This window comes from Alexandromys fortis, unplaced genomic scaffold (assembly GCF_014885135.2).
Source record: "Alexandromys fortis isolate MF-2015 unplaced genomic scaffold, M_Fortis_MF-2015_v1.1 scaffold_290, whole genome shotgun sequence".
Taxonomy (NCBI): domain Eukaryota; kingdom Metazoa; phylum Chordata; class Mammalia; order Rodentia; family Cricetidae; genus Alexandromys; species Alexandromys fortis.
The window spans coordinates 115,725-131,334 of record NW_026068167.1 but is presented as its reverse complement, the minus strand read 5'-3'; the positions used below and the strand labels follow the sequence as shown (position 1 = coordinate 131,334).

General features: G+C 44.3%; 1 long non-coding RNA gene and 1 other non-coding gene across 2 annotated transcripts; both read left to right on the top strand.

Annotated features, from left to right (window-relative positions):
- The first annotated feature begins 4,344 nt into the window (after nucleotides 1–4,344).
- On the top strand, nucleotides 4,345–12,555 carry LOC126492111 (uncharacterized). Its single transcript, XR_007589516.1, has 2 exons — nucleotides 4,345–6,998; nucleotides 11,389–12,555. It is a non-coding gene; the product is annotated as an uncharacterized lncRNA (long non-coding RNA).
- A 572-nt stretch (nucleotides 12,556–13,127) lies between these two features.
- Nucleotides 13,128–13,235, top strand: LOC126492134 (U6 spliceosomal RNA). The gene has a single exon (XR_007589525.1). It is a non-coding gene; the product is annotated as a U6 spliceosomal RNA (small nuclear RNA).
- The last annotated feature ends 2,375 nt before the right edge of the window (nucleotides 13,236–15,610 follow it).

Below are 15,610 nucleotides of genomic sequence, written 5' to 3'. Positions count from 1 at the left end.
CTCTCTATTTCTATGATTCTATGAGACCGAGTCTCACTACGTCTATCTTGAAACTCACCATGTAAACCAAACTGTACTAGAACTCACAGTTCCACGGGCCTGCTTCTGCCTCCTGAGTGCTGTCATTAAAGGTCATTAAAGTCATGTGCCATTATACTTGACTAAATTTCCCTTGTTGTTGTTGTTTTTTTTTTTTCTTTTTCTAGACAGGGTTTCTCTGTGTAACAGCTCTGGCTGTTCTGGAACTCGATTTATGGGCCAGGCTAGCCTTGAATTCACAGAGATCTTTCTGTCTCTGCCTTTCAAGTGCTGGGACTAAAGGTGTGTGCTGCCACACACAGCCTAAATCTCCTTTTTAAAGACTTAAATAAATACACATCTCTATATATCTATATATATAGCTGGGTAGTGGTGGTGGCACATGCCTTTTAATACCAGCATTCTGTAGGCTGAGGCAGGTGGATCATTGAAGTTGAGGCCAACCAGGTTTCCAGAGCTAGTTCCAGAATAACCAGGGCTATGCAAAGAAGCCATGAAAAAAATTATAGGTGAGTGTATGTGTGTTATCTGCATGTATGTCTGTGTACTACATACATGACTGGTGATGGATGAGGCTAGAAGAAGGCTTTGAAGACCTTGGGACAGAAGTTAGAGGCCATTGTGGGCGCTGGGAATCAAATCTGGGTTCTCTTTGTTTTCTTTCTTTCTTTCTTTCTTTCTTTCTTTCTTTCTTTCTTTCTTATTTTGGTTTTTCAAGACAGGGTTTCTCTATTTGGAGCCTGTCCTAAAACTAACTCTGAAGAATAGGTTGGTCTTGAACTCACAGAGATCCGCATTCCTCTGCCTCCCAATGATGGTATTAAAGGCGTGTGCCATCACCGCCTGGCAAAACCTGGGTTCTCTAGAAGAGCAGCTGGTGCTCTTATTTTCCCAAACTGAAATTCTATCTCCAACAAGAACTAACTCTCCATCATTCCTTTCTATATGCCCTAGCAAGGACAGTTCTGTCTCATGCTTCCAGGAATTATACCAATCCAGATACCATTATGTCGCAATTTCTTCTGAAATGAAACTTTTCTTTCTGGAGGAGGCTTATTAAGACTGTGGAAGTAAAGCCGCGTGGTGGCACACACAATCTCAGCAGAGGAAGAGGAAGGAGGATCTCTGTGAGTTTCGAGGCTACAGCCTGGGCTACAGAGATAGTTCCAGGACAAGCAAGGCTATAAGACTGCACAGAGAAACCCTGTTTCACCCCAAAAGGGTCTGGATACAGAAATGAACTATGTGCCCAATGCCCGTGGATCATTTGGAGGGTATCTTGCTCTCCACAAAATATAACTGATGGGCACACGCTAAGATAATGCATTCCCTCCTGTCCTCATAGCCACAGTCTAGGGTTCCCATCTGTGGTGATCATCAGGGCACCTGGGAATGTGAATTCATGAGGGGATTTCAGTGTTAAACATGTTCATGCTGAAATTCCATTTTTATTCTTCTAACAGCTTCTGTCATGTATTCATGCATGAGTATGTGGTTATGTGTTTGTCCATGCACGTAGAAGCCAGAGTTCAAGGTTGGATGTCTTCCTTTATACCTTGCCACCTTATTTTTTGAGACAGGGTCTCTCACTGAACTCAGAGTTCACCAGTTTTGGCAGGACTACCTGGCTCGCAAGCTCCAGGGGTTTTGTATCTTTGTACTCTTCAGTGTTTGAGTCACGTGTGCTACCATGTTTTTTTTTTTTTGGGGGGGGGACACTTGGAATCAGCTTGGGCCTCATGCTTGTGTGGTGATAACCACTTTTCCAACTGGTCCATCTCCCTCGGTCTTTAGTAACTCCTTTGAGTTATTCATAATTGTTGAAATAGGAGCGGCGGCGGGGCTGCGTCCCCAACACCCCGGCCGCTTGGCTAGCTCATGCCCGAAATAACAACACACAAACTGTATTCATTTAAGAACTGCTTGGCCCATGAACTCTAACCCTTACAGGCTAATTCTCGCACCTGGACTAGCCCATTTCTAATGATGTGTGTAAGCACCCCAAGGTGCGCTTACCGGGAAGATTCTAGCCTCCGTCCATCATGGTGTCTCTGCTCCAGAGAGCAGAGCTGTTGAGTCTCCGGGAGCAGAGCAGAGTCTGACCTCACTTCCTCTTCCGCCCAGAATTCTATTCTGTTTATTCCGCCCACCTATCTTTTAACCTATCAGGGCCAGCAGTTTCTTTATTACTCAGCCAATGAAATCAACAGATTGATATGACACTCCCACATCACATAATTCTTTCCTTTTCATTCATCACAGTTGTTGAATCTCTTATCACTCAAGTTGATCTGAAGTTTGAGATCCCCCCCCCCCCCCGCCTCCATTCCTTCTGGGTCATGGATAGATGGTGAACTGGTGATGGTATATCAATTGGTCGCTATGTATCAGCGAATATTCCTACCATTCCCTCATCCTGTGATGGGGCAGCCCAAGGCTAACCTCACGCTCTACCACTTTGGCGTAGAATAAAGCAGGCCTGATTACAGCACTCACTCACAGATGATTAATTTGTCTACGTTATATAGTTTCTAAATTGTAATGCCAGACTTTCAGTCCAATTCTTTCTGAATTCATTGTCCCTACTCTTTATCTGCTAATCTCTGTTGTATCCTGGGTCCCCCAACTGACAATAGACAACTTCTTTGTCATAAACCTTTTTTTCTCTTTTACCATTGCTGGGGCAGATCCCAAGATTCACACCTATCCGACAACTGCTCTACCACAAGGTTATATTCCCAACCCAATGACCACACCTTCCTTTCTTTCCGGTGTCTCTATGTAGCCCTGGCTTTCCTGGAACGCTGTAGAGACCAGGCTAACCTTTAACTCCCGTATATATACCTTCCTCCATCTTCCCAGTGCTGGGATAAAGGTACATGGCATCATGCCTGCCTATCACAGTCTTAATCTACACATGAAACCCCATAGTTGATTAAATTTCCCTCAATTACATTAGATATAATCCCACTTTTTAAAAAGATGCATGATGAGTATTTTGTCTAAATGTGTGTATGTGGATAACATGCATGCCTGGTGCCCTTAGAGGTTAGAGGGCATAGTGTCCTTTCAAACTGGAGTTATATAGATGGTTGTAAGTTGCCATGTGGATGCTGGGAATCAAACCTGGGTCTGCTGGGAGAGCAATCAATGCTCTTAACCACTCAGTGATCTCTCCAGCTCTAACACTTTCTCTTTTTTTTCTTGAGACCAGGTCTTTCTATGTAGCCCAGGCTATCCTGGAAATCACTATGTGGAGCAGGCTGGCCTCACACTCAGAGATCCTCTTGCCTCCTCCTCCCAAGTGCTGGAGCTAAAGGCATGAGCCACCACACTTGTCCCACTTTTGATATGGTAGAGGTTAACCTTAAGGTCTTATTCTTGTCCTGCCTTCATGTCCATCTCTGTGCCCCCATTCTCCAAGTGCTAGGGTGACAGGTGTGTAGAAATGATGTCCAGTCTTTGTGATGCTGGAGACCAAACTGAGGGTCTCACAGGCTAGGAGAGCACTCTGCCCTCTGAGCCACATCCCCAGACTCTGCTCCGTGTCAGTTTGAAGGAGACACTTCAGGAGCCACTTGTGGTAACCTACCCATTAACATTATAGCACTCGGGGGCTGCAATAGGAGGATTGCATGTTCAAAGCTAGCCTGGGCATCTAACAAGATAGCTGTCTCAAAGTGAAAATAAAAAACACTTGACTGGGTTGGGAAGTAGCTCAGCAGCAGAATACTCCCCTAGTTGAGCCAAGCCCTGGCTTCAGTTCCTAGGTTTTGTGTTTGTCTCCCCACTGTTTGCCTGAATGAGGTCTGAAAATCACAAGCCAGAATCCATTTGTCACTTCACAGCATCGGCAGGTCATTTTCCAGTGTTGGTTGTTTCTCTTCATCTACCGCATGGCTCCTGGGAAGGACATCTGGTCTTTGGACTTGGTGGCAGCCACCCTATACAGCTGAGCTACCTCAGCAGCTTTAATTCTAGTCTCTCTCTCACTCTCTTTTTCTTCCAGAAAGTGTTCTTCTGTGTAGCCCAGGCTGACCTGGAACTTGCTCTGTAGACCAGGCTGGTCTGGAATGCAGAGACCCACCTGCCTGCCTCCACCTCCTGAGTTTTGGGATTAAAAGTATGCCTGCCCGCCCCCCCCCAATTCTAGTTTCTTAAACGATTTATTCTCTTAGAAGTCAAACAGCAAAAACTAAGGAAACCCAGATAAATGGCAAGACAGGATAAAATGTGAAATATGAGAAAATATGGCCTGATGTGTGGAAACAAACTGCTAAGTCTGAGCTCCGGGTTGGATCCTCAGAACCTACACTACAGAAGGAGAGAACTGAACTCCCCAGATGGTCCTGATTGCCACAACCTAGGCCATGGACATTCACACACTTACAGAGACACATCAAATAAAAGGAGTTAAAAAAAATCGGAGGAAAAAAATTTTTTTTTCTTGGCAATACTGGTGACTGAATTTAAGGCCCCAGGAATAGTAGGGAAACTCACTACTCATCCAGTTGGTAACGGCTTGAAGGTTTCCCTCAGAGTCACTTAGGACCTCGGCATGCTCCCTTGCTTTCAGGATGCTCAACAGAGAAATCCTAATCGGAGGAACCTAAAAGCACGCTCCCTGCTTTCAGCTGCGAAATTCGGCTGCCCTGCACACTGGACTCCACGGGAGCATTTCCTCACTTCTTTTCTGGGCGGCCGGAAACGAGCGAGCGAGCAGTCTCCACTTACACGAGGGTCACATTATCTTTAGCACTTATTTTTTTTTGCCTTCTTCCATATTTATATTATATTTAAGGCACTATAGAACATGGTCTTTTATTAAGCTCATCTGTTAGAGAAGGTTGAAAATACCTCCAAAGGATCTTGGAAGTTTCAGGCAGATTCAGAAAAATAGTTCTCAAGTCTTTCTTGAGAGTGGTACCTGGTAAAGATGTGTAGAGACGTGAAGGGCAAAATCACACGGAATCTCGTCCTGGATTGCTTTACCCTGCTGTGGTTTCCCCCCGTTTTGGTAATTATCAATATTTTCGTAGTCCAGATACCCCCCCCCCCACCGTGGAATCAGATATTTCAGACAAAATGGAAAGAACTCGCAGTGTGACTTTGGGAAATGAACAACCTTTCGAAAAGGTAATGAAGGGGATGCAAAGTGTCTCTAACCCGAAATGTAGCAGGTGCCTGGCGGACTTAATGGGGTTCTAACGATCAACCTGCGAAGGCAAAACTCGGGCGCTCCGATCGTGTCTTTGCCGGTTCGCGGAGCAGCGCCTGAGCTCCCACCGCCTACTACGCAGAGACCCAGCCCAGGCACCTTCTCCCGTAAATGTCCACCGACTGAAAATACGTTGTAAGTCCACCCTCCCGACCCCCCTCCTTCAAGACCTCCCCTTTAAAGGGAGCCACCGAGTGACGCCGGGGGAGTTTGCGGAAGCGCCTACCGCGTTGGGCCCTTGGGCGGATCCCGTGATTGGAGTCGGCCCCGCCCCCGGCCCCGCTTCCTCCATTGTGTGAGCTCCTAGACCGAGGCCCCGCCCCCGCCCCGCCTCCGGAGGCCCGGTCCCGCCCCTCTTTGCCTCACCCGCCCCCCCCATCTTGGCTCATTTCCGGCCGCCGCCGCTACCGCTATCCTGTAAGGAGGATTCGGCAGAGGCAAGAAACAACAGCCGCCATCTTGTTTGTGTGCTAGGCTGGGGGGGAAGAGAGAGCGAGAGGGACCGAGCGTACAAGCGGGACGCCCGGCTGAGTGCGAACTGCGGGAGCAGGGAGCGCGGAGGGGACCGGGCCGGAGAGCAGCGGCCTCGGTCGAGACATTGGCAGGGGGCCCGGGGCGCACAGGCTGAGGCGACCCCCAGCCCCCTCCTGCCCGCACACACCCCCACCGCGGCCCGGGCCGGCGTCGACGCCTAAGGGGGAGACCATTACATAAGCCCGAGCCCCGCGGCGCCTTTGCCCGCCGTCCAGGGCGGCCCCGAGCCGAGCCCCGGGGGGGGGGGGCGGGAGCTCCCGGCACCTGGCTGCCCGGGTGAGGGCCGGAGAGGCGGCCCCTACGTGTTTCTCCGCCGCGGGCTTGCGGGCGGAGGCGGAGAGCGCGGCGCGCGGGGAGGCCGCGTCGGTGGGCTCGGCGTCAGCGCGGGCTTGCGGGCGGGCGGCCCTACTCGGCCCGGCCCCCCTGGCCCTCCGGGCCGGCGAGCTTCACGCTCGGCGTTGTCGCCGCGCCTCCGCCGTTCGCTGCGCTATGTGAGGCGGCGGCGGCGCCAGTCTGGCTCTCGGCTCGGCTGAGCTCAGTGCGGCCATTAGGGGCCGGTGCGGCAGCGGCGGCGCGGAGCGCAGCGGCAGCAGGAGGAGGAGGAGAAGGAGGAGGGGGGCGCAGGCCCGGGAGGGGGCACCGGGAGGAGGTGAGTGTCTCTGGTCGCCTCCTCCTCTCCCCCTTTTTCGCCCCCGCCTCCTTGTGGCGATGAGAAGGAGGAGGACAGCGCCGAGGAGGAAGAGGCTGATGGCGGCGGCGGAGCTCCGAGAGACCTCGGCTGGGTACGGGCCCGCCGTGGCGGGCTGGGGACTGCGTTTGTAGAGCTGTGAGTTCCCGAGAATTCGCTGCAGCGGACGTGCCCGTCGGATCAGTGTTGCTGTGCCCTCCTCAGGCCCGGCCCCTCGCACTTGCCCCTACCATTTCTGTTGAGTCCGCATCCCTCTCCGGCCGCCGCAACCGGGCGAAGAGAAAAAGGAACTTCCCCCACCCCCCTTGGGTGGCGGCGGAGCTCCCGAGCCCACCCTTAGGAGCGGGGCGGGGACCCCGGGTCGAAGAAGAGATTTCCTCAGGATTCTCGTTTTTCCTCGGCTCTATCTCCGAAAAGAATTAAAAATGGCCGAGAATGTGGTGGAACCTGGGCCGCCTTCAGCCAAGCGGCCTAAACTCTCGTCTCCGGCCCTCTCGGCGTCGGCCAGCGACGGTACAGGTTAGTCTCGGGACTCCCGACCTTCCACCTTTCCCTTGGTTTTTTTCTAGTCGTTGCACCCTTATTTTTCGGTGTTTCTGTGTATGTCTTCCCTGTGCCTCGGCCAGGGTTTAATTTTGAAGGTGTTTGAATGGGCTGGTTGAGGACGTCCAGCAGCCCAACCATTTTCTTTGCCTTCTGATACAGTCATTGCAACACTGTCATTCCACATCGTTGTGTGTTCTGGAATTAAGTGCTTGGAGTTGCTGCTGCATGGACCTTTATTGTTGGCCACATGCAAATTAATTTGGGGAATGCCGGTACACTTGTGTGTAAGCACTTTCCTGCACTTTTAGTTTTTTTTTTTTTTTTGTGCTACTGGTGAGTGAGGTATTTATTTCAAATCTTTCTCTCCTATTGCACTTTATTCTTTTCCTTTGCTTTCCCACTTTCAAAATTTTTTTGGTCTGAGCAGACTTTCTGTTGAGGAATGGGTTGGAAGAAAAATCTTGGGAGTGTGTGTGTGATCCAGGATTTGAAGTGTTACATGAAGTATAACAAAATACTATTCTTTGGTTCCCATTCCACATTCTTGCTTAAAGAATCAGGATTTGCATCTGTTTGGTGTGAAACCAAAATGTCTCAGACTCAGTCATCAGGTGAGGAGACCTGAGGCATTTTCTTTGCACCTTACTGTTACTTATTTAGGAGGAAAGAGAAAAAGATAAAGCTTTTTTGGAATTAGGTAATTAGAAATGGAGATTAGAAATTGAAAGAACCCCAGTCATGGACTTCCAACTAAAGTGATTGTATAAGTTTGAAAATATATAGTAAATTTTGTGTATGTTTTAGTTTTTGGAATTTTGCTGTTTCAGTTAACAAGATCAAGGAGTTTCTTTTCTCCACTCTGCCCCTTTGTTAGGAGAAATGCAGGGAGTCTCTGTCATCCTGCTCTTTTTTCTGCTTACTTAGTTTAGTGTTATCATTATTAGTTTAGTAGTGTTATTATGATAGTCACCAGCCTGGTTCTCTTTTGCTGAGTTGTTTGAGAGGCCACGATAATGAAAAAGAATAATGGCTGGTGTCTGACAGTCCACAAGATGTTCCCCCTTACTACAAACATCTCTTTAACTCGGGGAACAGGCTCAACGTCATCCCTCCCATCGGCCAGTGAGGGTGCAGAATGGGGTTAAATGTACCCTGTAAGTTTGTAAAGAACTGTTGACCATATTTCTAAGTAAGACTCATGAAAATAAGATAGAACAGGTGCTTTCCTTTGCTTCTAGAGGCTGTATTTTTTGAACCATGAGTCTGTTAAGCTGCAACGATTGCGAAGGGCAAGTCTTGCAGTGTTCTTAAAGGCTCTAACTTTAGTTGTACAGGAGTATTCATCGGTGAAGTTTGTGTAGTCTCAGAGAAGTTTTAAAATATGTCATCAGAATTCTCTGTATTGACATTATTCATTTGTAGGTATAGAGAATGTCTACAGACATTCTCCTATGCCCCTTTGTCGTCCCCCCCCACCATGCAATAATGTAGTTCTGTAATCTGTTCATAAGTTACCGTATTTGACCTAGCCAGTAACTTAAAATACTGTATGGAAAACTTTTTAAATGAATTACTTTGAAAAGTCCTAGTTTGTGGCTTAGTCTTGAAGTTCTATTCAAACATTTCTGTTCAGGTGGACTACTGTATTCTCTGTGTGTTTAATCTATGTATGTATTTAGCTAACTTGTATAGCTTTGACTAACTTTGGTGGTTAAAAAGCGAAACTTGCTTTGCATATCCTTGGATACAGTTACTGGAGTCTTTTCTTTTTTTCATAATTTCTTGTTTTGTTTTGTTTCTCTGTGTAGACCTGGCTGTCCTGAAACTTTCTCTGCCTCCCAAGTTCTGGGATTAAAGGTGTGTGCCACCACTGCCTGTCGCCAATTACTAGAGTCTCAAATATAAAAAAAATTCAACACTGAAATTGATTTATTCTTGGTACTAAAATTTTATGTAAATAGTAACTTTTTTCTAAAAGTTGTAACGAGTTAATATTTTGCTCCTTTTGAATATATACGTCTCTGAATATACTGCAACTCTCAATGTAGACCAGACTGGCCTCAAACTTCTTGCTTCTGCCTCTTGAGTGTTGGGATTAAAGGCCTGTGCCACAGTGCCAGACTTGTTTTGCCATGGCTGTCAGGTCCCCTGGAATTGGAGTTATGGACGGTTGTGAGCTGCCATTGGATATTGTGAATTGAACCTGGGTCCTATGGAAGAGCAGCCAGAGCTCTTAACCGCTTGTTTTTTTTTTTTTTTTAATTGAATACAGGGTATCACCATCTAGCCCTGGCTTTTCTGGAATTTAGAGAGCTGCCTGCATCTGCCTCCTCATTGGTGGGATTAAGGGTTTACACCACCAAACACAGACAATGTGCAATTTAAATTGTATAAGCCTCTGTTTCTGGTTTTGTTTCTGACTAAAGAAGTGAGTACAAAGAAAATGGTACCCTTCTGAACTTATGGAGGGTACCATTTACATTTTTAATAGTTCTTTACATACAGAAACAAGTATGATAGTAAAACTTGGAGTATCTATATTTTGATTTTTAAGAATGTAAAAGTTGTTTACTGTGACTGATTTTTGTTTAATCTAGAGCTGGTTGAAATTCTAGACTCCACAAACTTTAAAAAAGTAAATTAGCATGGGCCTGGAGAGATGTTTCAGTGGTTAAGAGCACTGGCTGGTCTTTCAGAGGACCTGGGTTCAATTCTCAGCACCCACATGGCAGCTTACAAACTGCCTGTAACTACCTCCAAGGGGGTCTGATCCTCACACAGACATGCATGTATGCAAAATATCAATAAAGTAAAAAAAAAAAAGTAAATTTGCTAGCCTGGTCTACAGAGCAAGTTCCAGGACAGCCAGGGCTACACAGGGAAACTGTCTCTGGGAAAACAAACAGACAGAAAACAAATTAGGCCCGACGCTCAGGAGGCAGAGGCAGGTGGCTCTCTGTGAGTTCTAGGCCAGCCTGATCTACAAGAGTTAGTTCCAGGACAGACTCCAAAGCCCAAAGCTACAGAGAAACCCTGTCTAGAAAAAACCAAAAAGAAAAAAAGGCAATTATATCCAGTGAATTGGTAAACTGTAAACTGAAGTATTATAGAATAGATAAGTATTTAAACCCAATTTTTTTGTTTGTTTTTTGTTTTGTTTTCAAGACAGGGTTCTCTGTGTAATAGCACAAGCTGTTCTGGGACTGTCTGTGTAGACTAGGTTGACCTCAAACTCAACAAGATTCATCTTCTTCTGCCTTCTGAGTGCTGGGATTGCTGGGAATTAAGTTTAGGTACTAATTCAGAATTAAGAGGACCCCTAGGTACATTGTGAAACTGGCAGGTTGCTTCATTCCAGTGACTTGGTGTAGTTTTATGTTTTGTCATGAAATGGGAAGGAATAAAAACCTTTTTATATTTTTGTTTTCATACTTTTATGTTTGTATTTCAGTATTTGCATTTGATCCATTAAAAATTGTATTCAGGCCATTCAAGGTGGCCCATTCTTTTAATCCCTGCATTGGGAGGCAGAAGCAGTCAGAAAGTTTGAGGCCACCCTAGTCTACAAAGTGAATTCCAGGACAGCCAGGGCTGTTACACAGAGAAACCATGTCTTTACCCCCCCCCCCCAATTGAGTTTGGTGTAAGTTGTGCAAAACTTTGAAATATAATGTTTAGTTATTTTTATTATTATTTTGAGATCTCACTACGTAGCTGTGGCAGTCCTATGTAGAACAGGCTGGCTTCAAAGAGATCTTTTCTGTGCTTTGTACCATTTGAAACATCATTTTGTTTGTTTTACCCTTTCTCTTCTAAAAGATAATGAAAGCTATTTGTAAACTTTTTTTTTTTTTTTAGTTTTTCGAGACAAATTGGCCACAGAAGTTAATAGGTAAATTTTTTTTTAATTTTTTTTTATTTACTTTTTTATTTTTTGGATTTTTCGAGACAGGGTTTCTCCGTAGCTTTTGGTTCCTGTCCTGGAACTAGCTCTTGTAGACCAGGCTGGCCTCGAACTCACAGAGATCTGCCTGCCTCTGCCTTCTGAGTGCTGGGATTAAAGGCCTGCGCCACCACAGCCCGGCAATAGGTAAATTTTTGAGTAATTGAAGAACTGATTTCTGTTGATTTTTTTTTTTTTTTTTTTCGAGCAATGATGAAGGTAATTTCCACCCCCATCCTCCTTCGTTTTTGAGACAGGGCTTCTCTGTGTAACTCTGGCTATCCTGGAACTTGCTCTGTAGACCAGGCTGGCCAGGTTGGCTTTTTACTCAGATTGACCTGATGAGGGTTGACTTTTTTTTCTCCTCCTTTTCCTTTATTGCTCATTGAACATTTTGTCACTGCTTGGAAATCACTTAAGAGCACTTAAGGAGGCAGTGTGCATTCCTTTAATCCCAGCTGTGAGCTCGAGACCAGCCTAGTCTACAGAGCAAGTTCCAGGACAGCCTGGACTGTTATACAGAGAATCCCGTTCTTGGAAAAAACAAAAACAACAACAACAAAAAAACGCAAAGGTGAGCACTTAAGTTAAGAACACACTCTGTAAAGATGGGTGATAGTTATAGGACCTATCACAATTAAGTAGGGTAAAGATCCCTCCTGTAGCCCTGCTGTGTGAGTAACTGGATTGACTTTGTGTTATGCCCCAACCCAGTCGCTTCTTCCCCAATTTCAAAGGCACCAAGGAGATAGTATATAAAGTATACTTATGTTGACCATTAGGTTAATGTAGAGAACTGGTAAGGATGATTATTTTGCTACAGTTTTCCTGCCTCTGTCTCCCCAGTGTTGGGATTACAGAAGCAAGTCACAATTTTTTTTAAATGTCTGTTTTATTTTTCTAGGGTGGCATTGTGTAAGTTACTTACCATCCTATTTAGAAAACTTGTATGGAATAAAATTTTTTTTCCTAGCTCAGACCTTGGGATTATATTTTAATTTTTTTTTTTTTGTTAGGAAATGTGTTTATTAGAGTTGTTTTGGAATCAGATAGGTTAAACAGCTCCTTGGTTTAATGAGGTATTATTGCTGATTGTGGTGCAGTATAGTAGAATACTGTGTCCTGTACCTTAAATTTCTCAAGCCCATGGTAAATTTACTGATAAGACCTCAAGAAGGTTGTTTGGTTGGCAGTAAGATAGTAAATAACATTTTTTTTTAAGTTGTAAGTCCTGTGTGTTATAATATGGATACCTTTTCCCAGTAGGAGCTTGTGTTTTGTTGCTTAAGCAGAGACTGTATTAGCATGCCTAGTGAATTGATACTAGGGAGGGTGAAGAGGATTTCTGCCTTTGATGCTTTTGGACATTTTATACCTTCTTTAGTCTATTCATTGAAGAAAGTAATTTGAAACACTTGAAAATCAATGCAGCATGGCAGTTGGGACACACTTTTTTAATCTCAGCACTCAGACAAGAGCATCTCAGTCTAGGTCAAGCTGGTCTACAGAGTGACTTCCAGGGCTACATAGTGAAACTCTGTCTCGAATCCCCCCCCCCCCAAAAAAAAAGAAATAAAAAAAAATCAATGCATGATGATATTTGTAGACATTAAGTAGTTAAAGAAAGGGAAGAAGTGTAGGAAGAATGTTGCCTGATACAAGTGGGAGTATAAATTTTCAAAAAAAGCTTAGAAGTTGAGTCAGGTGGTGGTGGCACACGCCTTTAATCCCATCACTCGGGAGGCAGAGGCAGGTGGATCTCTGTGAGTTCGAGACCAGCCTGGTCTACAAGAGTTAGTTCGAGGACAGCTACGGCTGTTAGACAGAGAAACCCTGTTTCGAAAAACCAAAAAAAAAAAAAAATCATTCTGCCAGTTTATAATACCCAACAATTAATTTATGGGAAACAGAAAATAATTATTTTGTGGTTTTCAGATTCTTTTCTCTTGAGAAGGGGTCTTGCTGTGCTTCCTAGGTGATCTGGAAACTCTAGTATTCACCTGACTCTGGAGTTCATCCTCCTTAGTAGCTAGGGCTGCAGGTATGCTGCTTTATACCTAACTTGAAGTTAATTTTGACTGTGATAAACATTAGTGAAATTAATGAATAAGTGAAATAACTTATGCTAAAGATTAAGAAAAATTAAAACATTAAATTTTGTGCTCACTTTGGCAGCACATATACTAAAATTGGAACAATACAGAAAAGACCAGCATGACCCCTCCACAAAGGATGGCATGAAAATTTGTGAAGTCTTACATATTTTAGAAAATAAATAAATTTTGAGTTGGGTGTGTTCATTTGTCTACATCCATAATTCCAGCGCTGAGGAGGCGATGGCAGGGACAATTGAGAATTTGAGACCAGCCTGGTCTATGATGTAGGAAGGCCCTGTTTTAAAACAAAATTGAAGAAATAAAGCCAAAAAATCAAAATAACAATATTGATTTTTTTGCAAATATTGCAAATCAATATTTTCATATTATAGTTAGTAGTTTCCTTTTGAAATTTTGATAGAGATTTACTGCTGCTCATTTCTTGAAGAGTTTAAAATGGGGCTTTCAAGATAGCTGAGTGGGTAAAAGTACTTTTGCAATCCTGTAGACCAGCGTTCAGTTAGAATCCATGTAAAGGTTAAAAAGGAGAACCATCTCTATAAAGTTGTTCTCTGACCACCACATGCATGATATAAGTACGAACATAAACACACAATGGGAGCCAAGAGAATAAATATTAATTGATTAATTAAGCCTCTTAGCAATTTGGATTTTTTTAGTTTTAGATTTATTTTGTCTGAATATTTAACTTGAATGCATGTATGTATGTATGTGCCTGGTGCCTTCAGAGATTAGAAGAGGATGTGGATCCCTTGAGATTGGAGCTGTCATGTGGGTACTGGGACCTGAACCCAGGTTTTCTGTAAAGCAGTAAGTACTCTTAGCCATTACTCTTAACCATTGAGCCATTTCTCCAGCCCTACAGATAAAATTTGTGTTTAAATTTAGATTCTTTTTAAGATAAATGCCTCAAAGTTTGCAATTTTGTTGAGAGAAAAATCTGAGATTAACATGGTCTACATAACTAGTTCTAAGCTACCGAAGGCTGCTTTTGTAGTGAGAGCCTGTCTCAAAGAAAAAAGCCATCACCAACAAAAACATAATGAACAAAAAATCCCAGCACTGGCAGATAGAGAAAGATGACTCTGAATTTGAGACCAGCCTGCTGTATAGAGCTAGTTCCAAGACAGCCAGAGCTGTATAGTGAGACCCTGTCTTTGAGGGGGAAAAGGGGAATTGATTAAATGGAGTTAGACTAGAAGTTGAGAATCCCATGGTTTTGTTAAATAACCTTGGGCCAATGACCTGACTTATGGATCTTTTTTTTTTACCCATAGCACCTACTATTATAGTTTGTAGTGAGGAATAAGTGAGAATTCACTGTAAAATGGTTTAGGAAAGCTGTATGTGTGGGGTGTTTACCTATAATCCCAGAACTCTAGGAGGATGAGACTAATTATTTCCAGTTAAGAGTTTAGCCTAGGCCGGGCGGTGGTGGCGCACGCCTTTAATCCCAGCACTCGGGAAGCAGAGGCAGGCAGATCTCTGTGAGTTCGAGACCAGCCTGGTCTACAAGAGCTAGTTCCAGGACAGGCTCCAAAACCACAGAGAAACCCTGTCTCGAAAAACAAAATAAAACAATAACAAAAAAAAAAAAAAGCAAAACAAAAAGAGATTAGCCTAGGCTACAAAGAAATAAAGTTTCTGGCTATCTAGGGCTATATAAAATGACTCTGGGACAAAATAAAACTAAACAAGCACTTGATGTTGCACAAATGTGCACATTATGTTAACTAGTTGTGTCAACTCCTATAGGAAATTAATGGTAGGTCTTTCCCCCTCAACACACACAGGTTTTCTCTATCCAGTCTCTACCTCTCAAGTGCTGGGATCAAAGGCAGGTGTCACTCCCTCACAGCTAGTGGTAGGTTTTTATTTTAATGGACATCCAGATAAAATGGGCAAAGACAAGGACTTACTTGATCACTATATCTCTAAATCCTGTCCCAAAAAACAAACCCTGCTCGCTCGCTCCCTCCCTCCCTCCCTCCCTCCCTCCCTCCCTCCCTTCCTTCCTTCCTTCCTTCTGTAATAGTCCAGTAGGTCAGGTTCCCTTCAAATCTTTTCCTAATCTCCTACCTGCTTGGTGTTCTGAGGTATACAAACATACATACGTGAATGAGAGTCTTATAACTCAGTTGGCTTCAAACTGTGACAGTCCTACCTGAACTTTCTGTGTACTGGGATTACAGATCTGAGCCATTAACACCTAGTTTAAGGATTAAGAACTATGTTTATACCTAAAACCAGAAACCTTGGTCACAGTGCAAAATTATCATTGTGTATGTGCTTGCATGTTCCTGTATATGTGGGTTTGAGGTGTCTGTTGTAGTTACTCCCCACCTTATATTTTGAGACAGGATCTCACTGAATCTGAAGCTCATTCATTGTTTAAGGTAGACATCTGAGCAACAGGCTCAGAGATTCTCCTTTTTCTACTTCCCTCAGAATTGGGGGATTACAGTGTCACTGCTTGGCTTTTACAGGGCTCCTGAGGGCCCAAACTATGCTTGAGTGGCAAGCAC